This window comes from Saccopteryx bilineata, chromosome 5 (genome assembly GCF_036850765.1).
Source record: "Saccopteryx bilineata isolate mSacBil1 chromosome 5, mSacBil1_pri_phased_curated, whole genome shotgun sequence".
In the NCBI taxonomy this organism is placed as follows: domain Eukaryota; kingdom Metazoa; phylum Chordata; class Mammalia; order Chiroptera; family Emballonuridae; genus Saccopteryx; species Saccopteryx bilineata.
This window is the reverse complement of record NC_089494.1, coordinates 154414475-154425516: the sequence shown is the minus strand read 5'-3', so window position 1 is coordinate 154425516 and position 11042 is coordinate 154414475. Positions and strand designations below refer to the sequence as shown.

The 11042-nt window shown below is 36.9% G+C and overlaps 1 long non-coding RNA gene across 3 annotated transcripts in view; it reads right to left on the bottom strand.

The window, feature by feature from the left end:
- Nucleotides 1-10325: 10325 nt before the first annotated feature.
- Nucleotides 10326-11042, bottom strand: part of LOC136338177 (uncharacterized) — a 45917-nt gene continuing 45200 nt past the window's right edge. For all 3 annotated transcript variants that reach the window (XR_010731926.1, XR_010731928.1, XR_010731927.1), the window contains one exon: nucleotides 10326-10387. This is a non-coding gene — a long non-coding RNA (uncharacterized lncRNA). The remainder of the gene's footprint in view (nucleotides 10388-11042) is intronic.

The following is an 11042-nucleotide window of genomic DNA, read 5'->3' as shown; positions in this document are numbered from 1 at the left end:
GGCAGCAAGGAAGTGCGCTTGGAAAACATTTACCACAGATAATCCTGTATGTTCTTTCAAGCAAGTTTCAACTACCTCTAACGTTAGAAATGATATAAAGCATGTTTCCTGTTGTCATTACACATAATATAGTAAATAGTAATAGAAATTAATGAAAAATTCCTTTTCTGAAGGTCAGGAAATTCAATCCTAAATAACCCTCCCCTTAAAATCATAATTCAAATTGCAAAATACCTTAAAATTAATGGAAATAAAAACTACATAAGGAAACCTATGTAAAAATATGGTGATGAATATATTTTAGGGCAAGAAAACCTTAAAATACACAGCTTTTCCACCCATACTGAAAAACACGATACTAAATAAAATTCAGAAAAAGTAAAAAAAAAATGTTCACAGCCTGAACAGGTGATGACGCAGGGGTTAGAGTATTTAACTGGAATGCAGCAGGACCCAGGTTTGAGATCCCAAGGGCGCCAGCTTGAACATGGGCTCCTGTGGTTTGAGCAAAGCTCACCAGCATTGGTCCAAGGTCGCTGGCTCGAGCAAGTGGTCACTAGATCAGCTGTAACCCCCTGGTCAACGCACATATGAGACAGGAGTCAATGATCACGTAAGGGGTCACAAAGAAAAACTGATGATTGATCTGTGTCCTGGCACATAATAAAAACTTTCTCCATTTCTGTCTGTCTGTCCCTATCTATCCTTCTCTCTGACTCTCTCCCTGTTTTTGTAAAAAAAAGAAAAGAAAAAAGAAATGTTCACAGAGACATTTGGAGAGTGTATACCATATTTTTCCATGTATAAGACTCATATCTTTTGAAAAATGTGGAGTTAGAAAACTGGGTGCGTCTTATACAGTGGTTGTAGTATTTTTTACCTGCATTCCCATTTATTGGAATTTGTTATCATTTTCTCACAATTAATGCCCCAAAATTAAGGTGCGTCTTATACAGGGAGGCTTCTTACACACGGGGAAATATGGTACTTTACAACATTATCATTTATTTCCTCTTGGGGTGAGATTTTGAAAAACATAATTCATTCTTCTATGTAATTTAAGCTGCAAAAACAACAACAAAAAAGCCATTGTCATTTTTTATTTTATTTATTTATTTATTTTAGAGGCAACATAAAGGGGTAAAAAGACAGACAGAGAGTCAGAAACATCAATCTGTTTCTGTATGTGCCTTGACCGAGGAGCAAACCTATGACGTTAGCGTACGAGTGTGATGCTTTAACTACTGAGCTCTCTGGTGAGAGCAAGCCATTGTATTTTGGGGGAAAAATTTACTAGAGAAAACCAGAGGTAATTAAAAAATAAAATGATAATCTAATCTGCTGTGGTGACAGCACCTGAAGAATTCTCTTTACTCTTGGATTTCATGGGCATAATCACTATTTCTATTTGCTTAGCACAAAGTGACCCCTTTCGTAACATACACTTTCTCTTGTGCCTTGGCAGTAGTCCAGACTGAGAGACCTCCTATGCTTTGGACATCAGAATTTATCTGAGTTTTGGCCACCACATAAAGTTAGGATTTATTTCTCACAGAACACCTCCCAGGGTCTTTGCTTCATAACTTCTATATTTTCTCAGTTTTACCTAAGAACACGCATTGCTGAAAAACTGAGACTTATGTCTCAGCTCTGCCTTCTGAGGAACTGATATACTGAACCTCACCACAATAAATCATAACTGACACCAAAAATATTGCACTACCAAATTTAGTGCTTCTTAAAATTACGATTTTTTTATTTATGTATATTTCTTTTCTTTCTGTCTACCCCATGACAGTGTAGTATTCATAAAGACAGAAAGTTAGTCTGTCTCATTCACTATAGACAGCCAGCGTTGAGGACAGTGCTTGGCATAATAGAAATACAATAAGTGTTTCTTGAATGAATGAATGAATAAATAATCATTTGCATACGTACACATATCCAGAAATGACAGACACTGTGGACAGAGAGATATGCTCATGTGCAATGCACATCTATGCACACAGATGTACACAAACCCAATGTACCTGAGTATATATACATAGAGAAATATAAGTACACAAAGAATAGAAAAAGAAAGTGTCATAATATTAACAGTTGATATATCTCTATGAAAATTTGTTGTTGTTTTAGAGATCATTTTTCTTGCAATTCTGCAATAAGAATACATTTTTATAATAAAAAAGATGTTAAAATTTAACATACTTTTCAAATCAAAGCACATCCTATTTTACAATACACGAAGTAGATGTATATAAAAGAAGTTAAGCCCTGGCTGGTTGGCACAGTGCTAGAGTGTCGGCCTCGCATGCAAAAGTCCCGGGTTTGATTCCCGGCCACGGCACACAGGAGAAGCAACCACCTGCTTCTCCACCTCTCCCCCTCCTCTTCCTCTCTGTCTCTCCCTTCCCCTCCCGCAGCAGAAGCTCCATTAAAGCAAAGATAACCCGTGCGCTGGAGATGGCTCCTTGGTTCTGCCCCAGGCACAAGAGTGGCTCTGGTCGCTACAGGTCTACGACCCGGGGTTGCAGAACATCGTCCCCTGGTGGGCGTGCCGAGTGGATCTCAGTCGGGCGCATGCGGGAGTCTGTCTGACTGTCTCTCTAGTTTCCAGCTTCAGAAAAATAAAGAAAAAAAAGAAGTTAAAAGACAGAAGTTAAAAGTGTAGAAATGGAAGTCATTTAGTGAATGTACATGAGTTTCTATCACAGTGCCAAGTATATGATGGGCACTTTCAAAGGTTTTATGAAAGCATGGCTGGAAGGAAAAGAGAAAAAGAAGATGAACCGAGAGATTTTTAGAAAACAAACCACTAAGAATACATAAAATATTGACAGAAACTGCAAATTAGAATCAAAGTTTAGATTTGAATCAAACTTAATGTCTACCAAAATATTCCTTTACAACAGTAATGAGGCGTGATTCCCAAGATGCACACGAGGTGTCAGGAGAGAAACACCTGTAACAGAGACCATTATTGTATGTGCTATGGAGCAAGTTCCAGCCAACTTCAGATGATTGAAATGATACCAATAAATCTCTTGCTCTCACTACAATTAACATTGAAAGAAGTAGCAAGCAATAACTAGAATTTATTTATATTTACAAGTTATGAAAGTTTCTTTTAGATAGCCTTAGATTCAACATTGATAGATAATGCACAACACCCAACAGACGTATTTTTCCAGGTGAACTAATCTGAGCTGTTATTCCAAAGGTGCACACGAGGTGGAGGCAGGGAAGCGCACTTGGAAAACATTTACCACAAATAATCCTGTATGTTCTTTCAAGCAAGTTTCCACTACCTCTAACCTTAGAAATCATATAAAGCATGTTTCTTGTTGTCATTACACTTAATATAGTAAACAGTAATAGAAATTAACTAAAATTCCTTTTTTATAAGGTAAGGGAATTCACTCTTAAATAACCCTCCCCTTGAAATCACAATTCAAGTTGCAAAATACCTTAAAATTAATGGAAAAAAAACTACATGAGAAAACCTATGAAAAAATGTAGTGATGAATATATTTTAGGGCAAGAAAACCTTAAAATACACAGCTTTTCCACCCATACTGAGAACCACGATAATAAATAAAATTCAGAGAAAGTAAAAAAAAATGTTCACAGCCTGAATAGGGGATGACACACAGGGTTAGAGTATTTTACTGGAATGCGGAGGACCCAGATTTGAGATCCCAAGGATTCCAGTTTGATCATGGGCTCATGTGGTTTGAGCAACGCTCACCAGCATGAGTCCAAGGTCGCTGCCTCGAGCAAGCGGTCACTCTATGAGCTGTATCCCCCTGGTCAAGGCACATATGAGACAGGAGTCAATGATCATGTAAAGGGTCACATAGAAAAACTGATGATTGATCTGTGTCCTGGCACATAATAAAAACTTTCTCCATTTCTTTCTGTCTGTCCCCATTTATCCCTCACTCTGGTTCTCTCACTATCTTTGTAAAAAAAAAAAAAGAAAAAAGAAATGTTCATAGAGACATTTGGAGAGTGTATACCATATTTCCCCATGTAGAAGACTCATCTCTTTTAAAAAATGTGGGGTTAGAAAACTGGGTGCGTCTTATACAGTGATTGTAGTATTTTTACTTGCATTTACCATTTATTCAAATTTGTTATCATTTTCTCAAAATTTGTGCCCCAAAATTAAGGTGCGTCTTATACAGGGAGGCTTCTTCTACATGGCGAAATATGGTACTTTACAACCTTACCATTTATTTCCTCTTGGGATGAGATTTTGAAAAACATAATTCATTCTTCTATGCAATTTAAGCTGCAAAAACAACAAAAAAGCCATTATTATTTCTTATATTATTTATTTATTTATTTTAGAGGCAACATAAAGGGGGGGGGGAAGACAGACAGAGAGTCAGAAACATCAATCTGTTTCTGTATGTGCCTTGACCCAAGAGGAAACCTATGACATTAGCGTATGGGTGTGATGCTTTAACTACTGAGCTCTGTGGTGAGAGCAAGCCATTGTATTTTGGGGAAAATATTTACTAGAGAAAACCAGAGGTAATTAAAAAATAAAATGATAATCTAGTCTGCTGTGGTGACAGCACCAGAAGACTTTTCATTACTTTTGAAATTCAGGGGCATAATCATTATTTCTAATTGTTTAGCACACAATGACCCCTTTCCTAACATGCACTTTCTCTTGTGCCATGGCAGCAATCCAGACTGAGAGACCTTCTAATTTTGGACATCAGAAATTATCTGAGAATTGGTCATGACATACAAGCTAAGTTCTTTTGCTCACAGAACACCTCCCAAGGTCTTTATTTCATAGCTTCTATATTTTCTCAGTTTTATACCTGAGAACATGTATTGCTGAAAAACTGAGACTTATGTCTCAGCTCTGCTTTCTGAGAAACAGATATACTGATCCTCGCCACAATAAATCATAAGTGACACCAAAGATATTGCCCTACCAAATTCAGTGCTTGTTAAACTTACCAATATTTTATTTATGTATATTGTTTTCTTTCTGTTTACCAATGACAGTGTAGTATTTATAAAGACAAAAAGTGAGGCTGTCTCATTCACTATAGGCAATCAGTTTTGAGCACAGTGCCTGGCACATAATAGAAATACAATAAGTGTTTCTTGAATTAATGAATGAATAAATAATCATTTTCATACATACACAGATATCCAAATATGACAGACCTTGTGAACACAGAAAGATATGCTCAAGTGCAATGCACATCTATGCACACAGATGTACACAAATCCAATGTTCCTGAGTATATATACATAGAGAAATATAATAATTACACGAAGAATATGGTAAGAAAATGTCCTAATATTAACAGTAGATATATCTGTATAAAAATTTGTTGTTGTTTTTGAGATCATTTTTCTTGCACTTCTGCAATAAGAATACATTTTTTTATAATAAAGAAGCATTTTAAATAGAACATACTTGTCAAATCAAAGCACATTCAATTTTACAATACATGACGTAGATTTATATAAAGAAGTTCAAAAGACAGAAGTTAAAAGAGTAGAATGGGAATTCATTGAGTGCAGGAACATGAGCTCCTAGCACAGTGCCTGGTATATGATGGGCACTTTTTAAGGCTTTATGAAAGCATGGTAGAAGGAAAGAAGAAAAACAAGATGAACAGAGAGATTTTCAGAAAACAAACCACTAAAGATACACAAAACCTTTACAGAAACGGCAAATTGGAATCAACGTTTATAGACAATGCTCTCTACCAAATTATTCCTTTTGACCTGTACTGAGGCATGATTCCCAAGATGCACACAAGGTAGCAGCAGAGAAGCACATGTAACAGAGACCATTATTGTATGTGCTATGGAGCAAGTTCCAGCCAAATTCAGAGGATGGAAATGATAACATGTATATCTCTTGCTTTCATTTCAATTAAAGTTGAAAGAAGTAGCAAGCAGTATCTAGAAATTCCTTATATTTACAAGTTATAAATGTTTTTATTAGATAGCCTTGGATTCAACATTGATAGATAAAGCAGAACACCCAACTGATATATTTTTCCAGGTAAACTAATCTGAGCTGTTATTCAGAAGTTGCACACGACGTGGCAGCAGGGAATCGCACTTGGAAAACATTTACCACAGTTAAACCTGTATGTTCTTAAAAGCAAGTTTCAACAACCTCTAACCTTAGAAATGATATAAAGCATGTTTCTTGTTGTCATTACACTTAATATAGTAAACAGTAATAGAAATTAACTAAAAATCCCTTTTTGAAGGTAAGGAAATTTACTCCTAAATAACACCCACCTCAAAATCACAATTCAAGTTGCAAAATACCTTAAAATTAATGGAAATAAAAACTACATAAGGAAACCTATGGAAAAATGTAGTGATGAATATATTTTAGGGCAAGAAAACCTTAAAATACAAAGCCTTTTCACCCATACTAAGCACCAGAATACTAAATAAAATCCTGAGAATGTAAAAGAAAATGATCTTCACAGCCTGAGCAGGCGATGTCACAGTGGTTAGAGCATTTGACTGGAATGCGAAGGACGCAGGTTTGAGATCCCAATGGCGCCAGCTTGAGCATGGGCTCATGTGGTTTGACCAAAGCTCACCAGCTTGAGCCCAAGGTTGCTGGATCGAGGAAGCGGTCACTCGATCAGCTATAGCCCCCTGGTCAAGGCACATATGAGACAGGAGTCAATGAACATATAAGGGGTCACAACGAAAAACAGATGATTGATCTCTGACCTGGCACATAAAAAACTCTCCATTTTTGTCTCTCTGTCCCTATTTATCCCTCTTTCTGACTCCCTGTCTCTTAAAAAAAAAGGTAAAAAGAAATGTTCACAGACACATTTGGAGGGTATATACCATATTTCCCAATGTATAAGACTCATATTTTATGAAAAATTTGGGGTTAGAAAACTAGGTGCGCCTTATACACTGGTTGAGTATTTTTTACTGGCATTTCCCATTTATTCGCATTTGTTATCATTTTTTCAAAATTTATGACCCAAAATTAAGATGTGTCTTATATGGGGAGGATTCTTATACATGGGGAAATATGGTACTTTACAACTTTACCATTTATTTCCCTTCTGGGTGAGATTTTGAAAAACATAATTCATTCTTCTATGCAATTTAAGCTGCAAAAACAACAACAAAAAAGCCATTGTCATTTTTTCTTTTATTTATTTATTCATGGTAAAGGCAGGATAAAGAGGGAAAAAGACAGATAGTCAGAAACATCTACCTGTTTCTGTATGTGCCTTGACCTAGGAGCAAACCTATGACATTAGCGTATGGGTGTGATGCTCTCACTACTGAGCTCTCTGGTAAGAGCAAGCCATTGTCTTTTGGGAAAAAAAATTTTCTGGAAAAAACCAGAGGTAAATAAAATAAAATGATTATCTAGTCTGCTGTGGTGACAACACCAGAAGACTTTTCTTTCATCTTTAAATTCAGGTGCATAATCACTATTTCTAATTTTTTAGCACAAAGTGACCCCTTTCCTAACATGGACTTTCTCTTGTGCCATGGCAGCAGTCCAGACTGAGAGACCTCCTAAGCCTTGGACATCAGAATTTATCTGAGCATTGGTCACGACATACAAGCTGGGTTCTTTTGCTCACAGAACACCTCCCAAGGTCTTTGTTTCAAAACTTCTATATTTTCTCAGTTTTATATCTGCAGAACATGCATTGCTGAAATACCGAGACTTATGTCTCAGATCTGCCTTCTGAGAAACTGATATACTGAACCTTGCCACAATAAGTCATAAATGACACCAAAGATATTGCACTACCAAATTCAGAGCTCGTTAAACTTACGATTATTTTATTCATGTATATATACTTTTTTCTGTCTACGCCATGAGAGTGTAGTTTTCAAAAAGACAGAAAGTGAGTCTGACTCATTCACTATAGGAAACCAATGTTGAGCACAGTGCCTGACACATAATAGAAATACAATTAATGTTTCCTGAATGAATGAATAAATAGTCATTTGCATACATACACAGATATCCACAAATAACTGACACTGTGGACACAGAGAGATATGCTCATGTGCAATTAACATCTCTGCACACAGATGAACACACACCCAATGTACCTGAGTATATATACATAAAGAAATATAAGAGGTACACAAAGAATATGGAAAGAAAATGTCCTAATATTAACTGTAGATATATCTGTATGAAAATTTGTTGTGATTGCTTTTGAGATCGTTTTTCTTGCACTCCTGCAATAAGAATACATTTTTTATAATGCAAAAGCTGTTAATATTCAACATTCTTTTCAAATCAAAGCACATCCTATTTTATAATACACGAAGTAGATGTATATAAAAGAAGGTAAGCCCTGTCTGGTTGGCTCAGTGGTAGAGCGTCGGTCGGCCTCGAGTGCAGATCCCAGGTTTGATTCCCGGCCAGGGCACACAGGAGAAGACTCATCTGCTTCTCCACCACTCCACCTCTCCTTCCTCTCTGTCTCTCTCTTCCCCTCCCGCAGCCGAGTCACCATTGGAGCAAAGATAACCCGGGAGCTGCAGATGGCTCCTTGGCCTCTGCCCCAGGTGCTAGAGTGGCTTTGGTCACAACAAGGCTACAACCCAGGGGTGCAGAGCATTGGCCCCTGGTGGCAGAGCTTCGCTCTCTGGTGGGCATTCCGAGTGGACCTGTGTCAGGCGCATGCGGGAGTCTGTCTAACTGTCTCTCTCGTTTCCAGCTTCAGAAAAATAAAGAAAAAAAAAGTTAAGAAGGCAGAAGTAAAAAGCATAGAAATGAAAGTCATTGAGAGCACGTACATGAGTTCCTAGCACAGTGCCTGGTATATGATGGGCACTTTCAAAGGCTTTATGAAATCATGCCTGGAAGGAAAAAAGAAAAACAAGATGAACTGAGAGATTTTTAGAAAACAACCACTAAGTTTACATAAAATCTTTAAAGAATCTGCAAATTAGAATCAAAGTTTATAGACAACGCTGTCTACCAAAATATTCCTTTGCACCAGTAATGAGGCATGATTGCCAAGATGCACACGAGGTGTCAGCAGAGAAGCACATGTAACAGAGAACATTATTGTATGTTCTATGGAGCAAGTTCCAGCCAACTTCAGAGGATTGAAATGATACCAAGTACATCTCTTGCTTTCACTACAATTAAAGTAGAAAGAAGGAGGAAGCACTAACTAGAAATTCCTTATATTTACAAGTTATAAAAGTTTCTTTTTAGATAGCCTTGGTTTCAACCTTGATAGATAACCCAACTGATATATTTTTTTAGGTGAACTGATCTGACCTGTTATTCCCAAGTTGCACATGAGGTGGCAGCAGGGAAGTGCACTTGGAAAACATTTACCACAGATAATCCTGTATGTTCTTTCAAGCAAGTTTCAACTACCTCTAACCTTAGAAATGATATAAAGCATGTTTCTTGTTGTCATTACACTTAATATAGTAAACAGTAATAGAAATTAACTAAAAATCCCTTTTTTGAAGGTAAGAAAATTCACTCCTAGATAACCCCCCCTCAAAATCACAATTCAAGTTGTAAAACACCTTAAAATTAATGGAACTATAAACTACAAAAGGAAAGCTATGGAAAAAGGCAGTGATAAATATATTTTAGAACAAGAAAACCTTAAAATACTCAGCCTTTCAACCCATACTAAGAACCAGGATACTAAATAAAATCCAGAGATAATAAAAGAAAAAAATGTTCACAGCCTGAGCTGGTGATGGCTCAGTGGTTAGCCCATTCAACTGGAATGCGTGGAACCCAGGTTTGAGATCCCAAGGGCGCCAGCTTGACCATGGGCTCATATGATTTGAGCAAAGTTCACCAGCTTAAGACCAAGGACACTGGCTCAAGCAATCGGTCACTCGATCAGTTGTAGTCTCCTGGTCAAGTCACATATGAGACAGGAGTCAATGAACATGTAAGAGATCACAACCAAAAACTGAATATTGATATGTGACTTGGCACGTAATAAAAAATCTCCATTTTTTCTGTCTGTCCCTATCTATCCCTGTCTCTGACTCTCTCCCTGTTTCTGTAAAAGAAAATATAGAAAAAAAAAGAAATATTCACAGAGACTTTTCCAGGGTGTATACCATATTTCCCCATGTATAAGACTCATCTTTTTTGAAAATTGTGGGGTTAGAAAACATGGTGCCTCTTATACAGTGGTTGTAGTATTTTTTTACTTGCATTTTCCGTTTATTTGCATTTGTTATCATTTTCACAAAATATGTGCCCCAAAATTAAGGTGCGTCTTATACAGAGAGGCTTCTTAGACATGGGGAACTCTGGGACTCTAAGACCTTACCATTTATTTCCTCTTGGGGTGAGATTTTGAAAAACATAACTCATTCTTCTCTGCAATTTAAGCTGCAAAAACAACAAAAAAAAAGCCATTGTAATTTTTTTAAATTTAGTTAATCATGTTAGATGCAGGATAAAGGGGGGAAAATACAGACAGATAGTCAGTAACATCAATTTGTTTCTGTATGTGCCTTCACCCAGGAGCAAACCTATGACATTAGCATATGTGTGTGATGCTTTAACTACTGAGCTCTCTGGTGAGAGCAAGACTTTGTCTTTTGGGGAAAAAATTTACTAGAGAAAACCAGAGGAAATTAAAAAATAAAATGATAATCTGGTCTGCTGTGGTGACCACACCAGAAGACTTTTCTTTGCCTCTTGAAATTGAGGGGCATAATCACTATTACTAATTGTTTAGACAAAATGACCCCTTTGCTAACATGCACTTTCTCTTCTGCCATGGCAGCAGTCCAGACTAATAGAGCTCCTAAGTTTTCGACATCAGAATTTATCTGAGCATTGGTCACCACATACAAGCTAGGGTTTTTCCTCACAGAACACCTCCCAGGGTCTTTGTTTCATAACTTCTATATTTTTGTAGTTTTATAACTGGGAACATGCATTGCTGAAAAACCGAGACTGATTTCTCAGCTCTGCCTTCTGAGAATCTGATATACTGAACCTCGCCACAATAAATCATAATTGACACCAAAGATATTCC